Source organism: Delphinapterus leucas, chromosome 10 (genome assembly GCF_059928025.1).
Source record: "Delphinapterus leucas isolate spDelLeu-1000000601 "Yukka" chromosome 10, BTC_Dleu_Yukka2, whole genome shotgun sequence".
In the NCBI taxonomy this organism is placed as follows: Eukaryota; Metazoa; Chordata; class Mammalia; order Artiodactyla; family Monodontidae; genus Delphinapterus; species Delphinapterus leucas.
Window position 1 is genome coordinate 27,023,749 of NC_143138.1, and position 13,019 is coordinate 27,036,767.

Here is a 13,019-nt window from a genome sequence, read left to right on the forward strand (position 1 = left end):
CTTCTGGTGACTGTCCACACCTGACCATCATGTATGGTCAGCCCACTGCCCACCCTATCACAGCTGCTCCACTGCAGATCACTGATGCTCCTTTGGAATGCTCCAGTCTCTCCTGCCTCCATTGATGCTAACTCTTGGCAGGGCGACCAAGTACAGCCATAAAGGTTGTATATGCATACTGCAGCCTGTGTGAAGGATAATTCCTGAAATTGTGCAGTGTACAGCCTGCACAACCATACATGATAGCCCTGGTGCTAAACCAAACCCTCAGGGCTCACCCCTTACTACTTAAGGAGAAACAGCTTTCCACTCTCCAATTCCCACTTCGCAACTACCTGCATGCATAACTGGTAGAGCCCAGGATGATAACTACTTTACTTTTTATACAGATATCATTTAAATAAAGGGGGCAAAGGAGGCAGTCATGCTGCCAGAGGGCCTGGGACAGGCGCGTCCAGGTAACAGTCATACACTGCACTGAGATTGGCTTCTCTCATCTCACTCTCCTGTACACCCTGCTGCTGAGCCTAGCTTGGTACATTGTGTTTTGCCTCCCATTACATCCTTCCATTCCTTTCTGGAATGTCTTTATATCTTTGGAGTGTGTCACTGATCCTGTCCATGATCTTTACAGGACACTTCTCAGCTCCATAGGTCTGACAAGACATATGAAACCGAGGTGAGGGTAAGGTCACCCACATCCCAGAGTCTATCTTTCCTTTTGACTCAGGAGGGACACCCTGCTACATGAACAGAGATGCACCAGAGTTACGTAAGTCTTCTTTTGTATCAAGGGCTGGACACATGATCAAAGCCAAGCCAATTAGACACCTCACTCTCAAAACAGGACTTTGATCTTAAGCAGCATGAGGCAAGAACATAAGAAAATGGTCAGTGTTCATCTCTCTTGCTTCAGTTCCCAGACAAGACTGCCTAGTGCTTCCTGCCAGGGCTGCCCTGATTTTTGACTTTTATCCAAGCTTGGTACTCCAACCTTTTAGCAATTTTCTGAGCTACCAATGTCCTTTGAATAAATTCCTTTTTCTGCTTAAATTAGCTAAACTGTTTCTGCTGCTAACCAATGACAAATCCTAACTGATATAATATATGTGAATTAAACAAAGTCTTGCTGAAAAACACTAAAAAAAAAAAAAAAACTTGAATTACTAGAAAGCCATATTTTGTTTCTTGGGTCAGTAGAGTTAGTAATATAAAAATATAATTTCTCCTTACATTAATTATTACATCCAATGTAATTCACATTAAAAATCCAAAAGAGAGGGCTTCCCTGGTGGCGCAGTGGTTGAGAGTCCGCCTGCCGATGCAGGGGACACGGGTTCGTGCCCCGGTCTGGGAAGATCCCACATGCCGCAGAGCGGCTGGGCCCGTGAGCCATGGCCGCTGAGCCTGCGTGTCTGGAGCCTGTGCTCCACAACGGGAGAGGCCACAACAGTGAGAGGCCCACGTACCGCAAAAAGAGAAAAAAAAAAAAAATCCAAAAGAGAATTATTGTTTTTTGGCTGTGTTGGGTCTTCGTTGCTGCGCACAGGCTTTCTCTAGTTGCGGCGAGCAGGGGCTACTCTGTTGCGGTATCTGGGCTTCTCATCGCGGTGGCTTCTCTTGTTGTGGAGCACGGGCTATAGGCGTGCGGGCTTCAGTAGTTGTGGCACTCAGGCTCAGTAGTTGTGGCACACAGGCTCACCTGTACCACGGCATGTGGGATATTCCCGGACCAGGGCTCGATCCCGTGTCCCCTGCATTGGCAGGCGGATTCTTAACCACTGTGCCACCAGGGAAGTCCCCAAAAGAGAATTATTTTTGAGCCTTGATAAAATAATTAAAACTTACATCTGGAAAGATAAACATGTTGTTACAGCAAAGAAAATTCTGAAATAGAAAATTAATGAAAAAGTACTTCTATCAGATGTTAAATTATAAGAAACGAAGCACTGTTAAAACAGTATGCTGGTCTGATGGTATAGAAATAGAATAAAGATATCAAATAAATAGAAATTCAGAAATAAATCCAAGCATATATAGGGATGTAGTATATTATAAAAATGGGCATTCCGAATTTAGGAGTGAGAGAGACCTAGGGATTATAAGTAGTATTTGGAAATTGGTTAGCATTTATATTTAGTGAAAGTTGTATCTCTATCTCACTCTTTATTCTAAAATAAACTCCCAATGGTTCATATAAAGTATGAATGAATATTTTATAATAAACCATAAAATTATTGAATATGATTTAAATACTTAAAGTTTAACACAAAATTTAACAAATAAACTATAAAAGTACTAGAGGGGCTTCCCTGGTGGCACAGTGGTTGAGAGTCCACTTGCCGATGCAGGGGACATGGGTTCGTGCCCCGGTCCGGGAAGATCCCACATGCCGCGGAGCAGCTGGGCCTGTGAGCCATGGCCGCTGAGCCTGCACGTCCGGAGCCTGTGCTCCGCAACGGGAGAGGCCACAACAGTGAGAGGCCCACGTACCGCAAAAAAAAAAAAAAAAAAAAAAAAAGTACTAGAGTAAAACATAAGTGAATAAAAATGTAAAAAAAAAGAAAAATCGAAGTAGTATTGGAACAAAACAAATACTTCTATAACAGAGTAGGAAAGGTCTATCTAGAAAATACATCCCCGTAAGAGGGGGAAAAAAACAACAACAACAGCTTGGAACAAACTCAGTGCCTTCTACTAAATATTTAGTAACTGTATTACGGTATCTCCGTTCAGTGGAATACCCTGTAGTCCTTTAAATGAATGCCACAGAGCTACAAGACAGCGTCCATTTCAAGCTATTTTGAGCTTGGGGCTTCTCTCAGTCATTCATTACAGGCAGGAAGAGCTCTTAAAAATCAAGGACTAATTAGAAGCCTCAGAAATACTTTACATGGAGTTAAAGAGGTATAATAAATAGATCTGGGTCAGGACAAGTCATCACTCCCACTCTCTTCCATGACTACACAATATAAGTGTAAAACACAGAGCTGAGGTTAGGTGTGGACCTAGGTCAAGGAGCCAAGGAGCAGAGCCCTCCAATGACTGGGAATGTAGAGGCAGAGGGGTAAAAAGAATTCATGCTCAAAGCCAACCCTCCTTGCCAGGTTAAGAGACCAGGCAGGAAATTGGTCCAAAGTCCTCACCAGTAATAAATAAGGTATTAACTAGAGTATTCTCTGGGTGGCCTGCACCTTTGGAATCAAGCATAATGGTTAGCAAGATGAGGGAACTCAGAAATTCCAAATCCTACTTAGGTTTCCTTTCCCAGAGACTTGACAACACGGCAGCAGGATCCTTGGCCTAATTTACCTGTTCTCCTATAAGCTACGCTTAATTGTAGCCAAGTCAGCAAAGGCACAATCACCAGCAATAATATCTTTACATTCTACCAGATTATGAGCAGTCTCGAGACAAAGCTTCTTCATAGATCTATCTAGGAAATGGCTATCTACTGGGAATCTCAAACATCTAAAGTGACCTTCAAGTTTAATGAAACCAAATTCTGATCATTCCAATGACAGGTGACCTCTCTCCTCTCACCAACTCTCCCTTCCCTTCCTTCTTGACCTACCCCACTGCTTTGCTTATAAATGTCTTAAGACACTTAGCCTGTATTTTTCTTGAACTGTAAGTGAAATGTGTTTAATTCTCCTAACGTAAATTCTTTATAAAAATCATCATTCTTATCCACCAATTACCAACTTAGTAGGAAAAGCACTTCCCTCAAGTCTTTGCTCAAAACTGGCAGTTTCTCAGAGAAATGTGTTCCCTGCTTTCCTGTTTCCATAACACTTACAACCTTAAATAACATAATGCTTGTTTGTGTATCTTATTCATCATTTCTGTCTGTCTGTCTCTGTCTTAAACACACACACACACACACACAAGCATGATGGGAACAAGGAGTTTTGCCTGCTTTGTTCACTGTTGTTTCCCTAGAATCCGAAATAGTATCTGCCACACAGTAGGTACGCAGCATGGTTGTTGGAATACACGGCGTCACCTTGAAAACTGAATTCAAGATGGGATGAAAAATCCGTGACTCTTACCAGTCAGCCTATTTATCTGAAAAAATATTGCCTGGCAGCTATTACAGGATCCTTCCCTCATCCATGATTCAAATTGCTTCTTGCTTACCTCTCTGGTTCTGTAGCAGGATCAGAAAAATTAGAGAAGATGGGCCACGAACAGCCCTATTATTGTCAGACGGCATGAATGGTAAGAGGATACTTCTCAGTAGAACCCTCACGATCAAATGATGGGGTGGTGCACAAAAATAAGTTGAAGAAACAGAAACACCTCACCAGGGATAAAAGCCAGTGGTGATGATCCTTCTATACTTTGGGGAAACCATGGTGTAAACAAGGAGGGGCTTCTGTACACTAGTTGGTATGGTGGTGTGGTATCTATCTTTAAACACACAGGAAGACCACTGGCTTGTCAGGTCCGCAGACTTAGATAAGTGAACTTTAGATATATATTCCATTTGTGATAACACTTTGACGTTTATTAAAACTTTTCCCATGCATTCTCAGGCCTTCACATATAATTTAAGGAAATAAACTGCATCAATCTAGTGTCCAATGCAAGTTTTAACAACATGCTAAAATGCAAGTAGCTTCCCTGGAAAATACAGGATGCGTTTACTAAAACAAGGAGGTCTCAGAAATTTGAAAATGAAATGAAGCTACAGATTTGCCCATCCATTTCCAGTTTCGGTGTGGTATGTTATCAAAGAATCACAATAAAGCTTCAGAAATAATCAAAAGGCAAAGAAGGCCCACCCATGTAGAAAATTCATTCTGATGAGTAAGGACAAGGGCAGACAAAGGGTCCAAACCACTGTGAGGCTGCTTTGCTACAGCACAGATATTTGACCAAGATTGTTTCATAAAAGCTCAGTAGCCTAGATTTTACCTAGAAATTCCTAGGACCCTGCAAATTCCCTGGGGTTTGGGGAGGGGGGGAATGTCCTAATTCTCTCTCTCATTTAGCATATAGCACCTCAGTGATGCTGGAAGCTCTGTAAATTACTCACTGTTTTTATTTTACCCCTGCTGGCCTCCCTATGAGCCTTCCTGGGTTTGTTATACTCTGAAATATGAAGCATTAATGACCTTTTAGAAAGTGCCAACACATGTCCGAAGGTGGCTACTTGCTCTGCTTGCCGTAAAAAGAAGGGTGTTAATAGGCTCCAAAGGGGGCCCTCCGTAAGTAAAATAGTACTTCAAGCCTTTATTAACGACTGCTATCTTGTAGGGGGATCCAAAGTGGTGAGCCCTCAATTTGGAGAAAGGCTACATTCAAGAACAAGGGAAAGAGGGCGCGAATGGGGTTCTTTTACAATTCGAATTAGATGTGTGACCTTGTAAAACCTGATTAACTATTGTTTTCATCTCCCCCTGTTGACAACTGGTTTGTTAAGTGGCTTCTCTTAAGAGCAAAATGAAAGTCACAGAGAGGGTGCTGCAGGAAGCCAGGCTTTGCAATTGTCAGTATGTGGTCGATCCTTCCTAGCCCATTACAGTTCCATAAAATTATTGGAAAATAGAAAGCAAAAACAGGAGGCGTTTTTTGTTCTTATAAGAGCCCCATCTCTGCCATTTCTATGGCTATTATACAAAACTTTTTAGAGCATTTTGATGACAAGGGTAATAAGATACTGGATTTTTTTCTTTCGACCTCTCAGAATAGTATTGCAGATAATGTCTGGCTCGATTAACAATTAACTCCAAATGGCTAAGTCACCACATTAGCACAGCAGCAATACAGCGGAGCTGGCCCTACCTCTGCACATAACTGTTTGGGAAATGACATATCAGATATTCAAGAGATCCATCTAGGCCTTTCCGGCTTGTGCCTTCATTCAGGGATAAACTGGGGGAAACTATGCCCTTATTCCTTCCACTCATTCTCATCACCCCACCCCCTCACCTTCACCTATTGATACACTTAATACTGAGCTAGGCTTTTTCACTAACATTCTGAATGTTTACTTGGAAGTCGTTTCACCACTTTGATTCCAGTCGGAACCAGAACCTGAAGCACTAAAATACCCTGGGAAAAGTTAGTCTCCTGCTATGTCTGGTTGAGACTGGAAGCAGTGGCATTAGACAACTGGCCAGAGAACCTTTTCCCACGACATTTGTAACCCAACTTTGTAACGCCAAAGTACAGAAGAGTTCTGGACCCAATTATAGGGAGGGAACTTCGTACTCCCCGCACTGTCCCAGGGGTGAGTTATCACAGGTTGGAGTTTCACAGGCATTTGGTCCCTCTCCCAGACGCACAGCTTCGCACACAGGTGAACTGAGGATGAAATGGACCTTCAGGCAGCCTTTCAGGGGAAAAGGAAACACAAAGGGCCTCATAAAGGTTAGAAGGAAGGTGCAGGTGCGCTACCTAAATTGACTTGGTGATGGCAGTGGGGAAGGGGGCATTCCCTCTTGTTGTTCTAGGTAGATTGAACATTTAATTGCTTCACTTTGGTACTGGCTTAGAGAAGGAAGAGTGAGGAAGCAGGAGGTGGAGCCTGCTGAGGGACATAGAGCAGGTTACTTGGCTTCTCTGAACCTTACTTTCCTGAAAAGTCAAATAAATTTATGTAAGACTAAAATTAAATAAACTACATAAAACACTTACCACAATGTCTGGCACATAGTATAGCGTCCGTAAGTGGCTACTGCGTTTTTTTTTTTGTTTTTATTGGGGTATAGTTGCTTCACAATGTTGTGCTAGTTTCTGCTGTACAGCGAAGTGTATCAGCCATATATGTACACACATCCCCTCCCTTCTGGATTTCCCTCCCATCTAGGTCACCACAGAGCATCGCGTAAAGTTCCCTGCGCTATATAGCAGGCTCTCACTAGTTATCTATTCCATACATAGCAGTGTATACGTGTCAATCCCCATCTCCCAATTCATCCCACCCCCTCCCTTTCCCCGCTTGGTGTCCATACGTTGGTTCTCTACATCTGTGTCTCTATTTCTGCTTGGCAAATAGGTTGATCTGTACCGTTTTTCTAGATTCCACATATATGCGTTAATATACGATATTTTTCTCTTTCTGACTTACTTCGTTCTGTGAAGAGATGACAATCTCTAGGTCCATGGAAGTAGCTATTGTTTTTAACAATAATATTGCTGTAGAGGAAGAATAATGGCTCCCCCAGGTCCTAATCTGTGGAGACTTTGCAGATGTGATTAAAAATCTTAAAATGGGGAGGTTATCCTAGATTATTCAGGTGGAGCCTAAATGCAACCACAAGTGCCTTCCTTAGAAGACACAGAGGGACATTTGACACGGAAGCAAAGAAGGCTATGTGACTATGTGACGACAGAAGCAGACTGGAGTGATAGGACCATAATTCAAGGACGGCCGGCAGTCCCTGGAAGCTAGAAGAGGCAAGGAACAAATATTCCCCTAGAATCTCCAGAGGGAGTGCAACCCTGCTGAGCACTTGATTTTGGCCCAATAGTACTGATTTCAGACTTCTGGCTCTCCCAACTGTGAGAGAATAAACTCCTGTTGCTGTAAGCCACCAAGTTTGTGGTAATTGGTTATAGCAGCCCTAGGAAACTTTCACTGGAATATTTTCAGTGTTCTCGCCAATGAGACCACCCAAATGTCAGAAGGGGAGCAGATACAGGAAGTGATTGGCTCAATGAGATGCCGAAATTGCGAAGGAACGGTGGTTATCTCCGCAGAGTAATCTGATGAATTCCTGTTCAAGGGCCCCTGTCAACAGTTATCAACTACAAGGCCTGATATATTTAGCTATTCCAATGCCCTGCAGATTTCAAGTTTCAAAAGTCATCTGATAATTGGCAAATAATTCAGAGAACAATCTTAACACATTAGTTTTTATGTTCATCCATCCAATATCTATTACTCATACTAAACACCACAGATGAAAGGTAAAACAGGACTAAGTATCTGAATAAAAGAATACCCTAGCAATTAGAAAACGCCACTTAAACACTAACATGTTAATGCTTAGCTGTTACGGTAGAGATGACAAGTTGTTTCCCAGTATTTGTTGTCTTCTCATATGGTAATAGAATTTTCAGCTAGACTCATGGACATCCAGCTAAAAACTATATCTCACCCCCTTATAGCAAGGCGACCATAAGATTAAGTCATGAGCAGAAGAATTATGCTGTGAGCAGGAGTGATGTGTACAACCTCCACTTCATGCCCATAAGAGGGAGGGGATGTGATGCGGTCCCTTCTTCTCTCTCCTCTGTATCTCTGACTTTAATATGAACATATTGGTGAGAGACCTTAGCAAAGTCAGCAGGGCTAACAACCACATAGTAAACAGATGGAAGAGGTCTACCTCTGGGACACTTTGGAGCCACCGTAGCATCCCTGGATTATTTATGTTCAGATTTACGTGAAATAGGGAAAATAAAAAGAAATTTTATCTTGTTTTGAGATATTATTATTTTGGTCTAGATCCAAATCTAGATCCAAATGAATAAAGCTATAAATTCTCAGTGATTCAAATTGATTTCTGTGAATCCAGGTGTTTAACAAAATAGAAATAGGCCTGCCTGTGAATGAATAACACCAAAGTGGAAGCTATTTACTTGCAATTACACTGCCATATCATAGCAGCGTGGACAGATTGGTTGGAAGATGGAGAGAAGCATCAGGAAGGAAGAATAGAAACCCAAATCTGTGAAGTATCAAAAGCATATGGTTTGGGATTTTACCTTCTGCTCCCAAAGGACATGTGGTGGAATAATCGGAAGGGTGTTCTGGAATGTGCACAGGACTTCAGGCCAGAAAACTTGGATTCTGGTTCCAGTTCCATTACATACCAGCCCTGTATGTAACCTTGAACAAGTCAATCAGTTTCTCTGAGCCTCAGTGACCTTATCTATAAAATGGAGATAATGCAATCTATACTCCCCAGCACATAGGAAGAAGGGCAAACAGTAGCGCCTTGCATAACTACTGCTGACAGCAGAGATCTAAAGCTGGGAGTTTAGGAGCTGAATTTTCCCCCTAGTTATGTTTTTGTTTGACCCACACAGTGTTTAACATTTTTAATTTGTTGCCAACATTTGAAATCAAGAGATTTCTCATGAAAGTGGACTCTCTGCTCTTTCTGGAGAAATCTAAGTGTTGGACAACACTGGGTCTTCACTGCTGTCTTTCAAAAGTCAGCCTGTACTGAACATTTATTTATTCATTCCTTCAACCAATATTTATCCATGAAGAACTATGTGGCAGGCACTGTTCTAGGTACTAAATGGACAGAAATGAAAAAACAGATGAGGCTACTGCCCTCGCAGAGCTTGCTTCTGGTGGGACTCATAATCTACTGTCACCCAGCCTGTTCTACTCATTCAGGCTCCCTAACTGGCCCCTGTTGGCTTGAGAGGGCTTGGGGGTTGGCGACACCAGACGACTTCCAGGGAAATGCTTCCTGGAGTGAGAAGAGGTAGAGGGGCTACAGAATTTTGTGCCTGGTTTAGAATCTCAAAACCTGATGTGATGGGGTGGGTAGACAAAGTGAAGAGGAGAATTAAGGAATTTCAGTTTATACCCAAATGTTATGATCTCAACCAAATAACCCTCAGAACTAGACGAGACAGGTCACTTTTCTACTCTTTCATCCACTCATTCAATAAACATTCACTAAATGCTAGGTCTGTGCCAGACTCTGTACCAAGAGATAAGATATAAAGATATGTAAACAAATAAATGCCTCAGGATACTGACAGTTTAGTCACCCTCCAAAGCTTGAGAAATGCCACAATCAGAATTACAGTATTTCAACCCAAGGAGACCCTCCCCCATAATCACTGGCATGCCATCAGGTCTAAAAAATATAAATCTTTTTATCCATTAATGACAATACCTGACTTTTTTTCTCCTATGTGTTTTAAGTGCATTATATTAAATCATTTTTTGCATAACAACCCAATGCAGTAAGCGTTATTTTATTCCCATTTTACAGATGTCACCTAAACATATACTGTTCAACCCCGGGACCACTTTTTACCCTTTTAAGACCTGGAGTCTCTTCTCTATGGTAGTTACTTGGACTGAGTATGAAGAGTTTGTTTTCTGTTTGCTTAAATTTTATATCTCACAAGAAAAATATTGGTGAAGAGTCACTTTAATTTCTTTTCCACTTAACCTTTCTCTGTCTCCAATGGTTTTATTACCAGGAGCGCTAAAATTAGTTCAGTGAAACAATAGTGATATTATAAAAATAGCTCTTGTCCATTGCAAGCAAGTGTATAATTCTAGGTACTTCTTAGATTTTATCTCACTGCTGCCTCCCTTCTCAGACAAATGAGGAAATCGAGGCTCAGAGAGATGAGTAATTTTCCCAGCTCACCCGGCTGATGAGTGTCAGGGCTCAAATATGAACCAAGACTTCAAGCCCGTGTTCTCTATTTCCACATGACATATCCTGAAGGGACTGTAGGGAAAAATGGTCTTAAAAACTTGAGGCAGAGATCTCCAAACTTTTGGTGAGCCTGAATATTTTCAGGCATAGGACAGGGCTTGGTCAGAAGGAGGGTGGGGATGGGTGTGGTGTGGGGATACTAGAGGAGAAATGGGCTTTCCAAGAGGTGCCACACCACCGGTAACAATTAGAGCAATCCCAAACAGGGGTATGGCAACATCTACCAGCCGGTGATCTGCCTGATGTGACTTCAAGTTCTACCAGTAGATACTGATGTACCCTTGATCTGAAGAGGATAATTTTTAAATGGCTTTGGTTTTAAGGTCGGTTTATCTCATGTGGTCATTTTCACCTAATTAAATAATATTCAGTTCAAAATTACATAGAAAGAGCTAAAAAGATCTTAGGGGAAATAGGTTCTTCTAGATGAAAAATCAGACTTAGCCACCAATAAACTCAATTCAATGAAAAATGGAAATAAGAAACTAGACTCCCTAGTTACACTGTATATATGCTAATGGGCCATGGGTATCTGAGGCATTAGCACAAGATATCTGGTATGTTTCAGATGTAAAACGATGTCTTAAAAATAAAATCAAATGATAAATGGCAAATTGTCACTGTTAATCTTTTAATCTGATTTCTAAAGCATGGCACTACTTAGAAGCTCAAATAACACATATAATGCTAGAAAAACGTAGTGGTTCAGTCATAGATGTCCTTCATTTAGAGAGGTCCAGTGCTTTCAATATGCCTCTCTCTTGCCACAAACCTCTAAAACAGAGATGACGGAAAGAAATAAAAAGAAAGGACAAGAAGGAATTCAAAGACAGAGCCTGGGAAAGGAAACAGTACATGGGGATATTTTTGCTCCCAGCTATGGGCAAGTGCCACACTTTCTCCTAATAACCTTGACCCGCTTTTCCTGGCTCTGCAGTAGCAGCTGTGTCACATCGACTCAGCATCTGCTTATCAATCTAACTGTGCAAACCTGACTCTCACTTTCAGTGTCCTTAGCACTCAGGATACCACAGTGACCGGTTGACCGAGCAGCCTGCAGAACATAGGAAACAATCAGTTCTTAGGAGGAGGGCGGGGCAAGGGTCAGAGAGATGACCAGAACATGACTTCTTCATTGTCCAATGATCACACGTGGGAAGAATATTGCTGGGCAGTGCAGAGGGCAGGTTGTTCTAAAGTTGCAGAATTAATGGGTTGTTGAATCTTAAAAAGAAAAAATATCATATCACCATCCTTCAGTAAATGTGGACAGGTCTGTCAGTCCTCTGAGGGCACTGCTACCCTGATGCTGTGCATAACAGTCGCATCTCTAAACCGAAAATGGGCAGGTGCAGGGGACACAGGAAATAGTAGCAGACTGTGAAGCAGAGCTATTGGAGTACAGGCTTCTGGGGTTCAAATCCTGGCTCCACCACTGACCAGTCAGTGATGTGGTCTTGGACAAGCTACTGAAGCTCAATCGCACACTTTTGCTTCTGGAGAGAATTAGATGAGGGAATGAATAGAAAGTTGCAGATCCTTGCCTCTAACATACACCAGTAAATATGTAGTCAGAGAAATGCCTGTGTACTTATGGAAACAAAATAACATTAACAGCTAAGGTAAGACAGGTTGTTTGAGATTGGACCTGTCCCCCAAAGAAGTTTGGATTGTATGGTTTGTATAGTATACCCTCAACCACGACGAGGTTTGTATGTGACTGCTCCTGGTCAGAGGGTTCTGGTGATCAAAATGGCCTAGTCTGAAGCATCCTTCACTAATCACTGAGTCCACAAATATTTATTGAGTCTGGCTTAATGTGTTCCTAGGGTTTAGAAACTGTTCTAGGTGCTGGGAATCAACAGTGAACAAAAATCATAATGTCCGGGCTTCCCTGGTGGCGCAGTGGTTGAGAGTCCGCCTGCTGATGCGGGGGACACAGGTTCGTGCCCTGGTCCGGGAAGATCCCACATGCCGCGGAGCAGCTGGGCCCGTGAGCCATGGCCGCTGAGCCTGCGCGTCCAGAGCCTGTGCTCCGCAACGGGAGAGGCCACAACAGTGAGAGGCCCGCGTACCACACACACACACAAAAAAATCATAATGTCCCTCTCTCTCTCACAGAGCTTACGTGCTAGTAGAGGATAATGAGGAATAGAGCTGCAGTTTCCAGCTCACATGCTCAAGTATCTCTGAAGAGGTAACAGTTGCACAGAGACTGGAAGGAAGTGAAAAAGGGTGAGACACAAATATCCTGGGATAATTCCAAGCAGAGGGATCAGCAACAGCAAAGGCTAAAGCCATGTGTGCTTGGCGACCTGAGGAAGAGCAGTCAGTGTGGCCAGAGGGAGGGAGGGAGGGAGAGAAGCGGGAAGACGTGATCAGAGTTGACCAGTGGCCTACTGTATAGGTGACCAGATGTACCATCAGGAGTTTGGAGTACCTAAAAATATGCTGAGAAGCTATTAGGAAACTTTGAGCAGAGTGGCACAATCTGACTTATGTTTGTTCATTTGAATTTTGCATTATTTTTTTTATGGACGTAGAGTTGATTTACAATGTTATATATGTTTCAGGTGTACAACATAG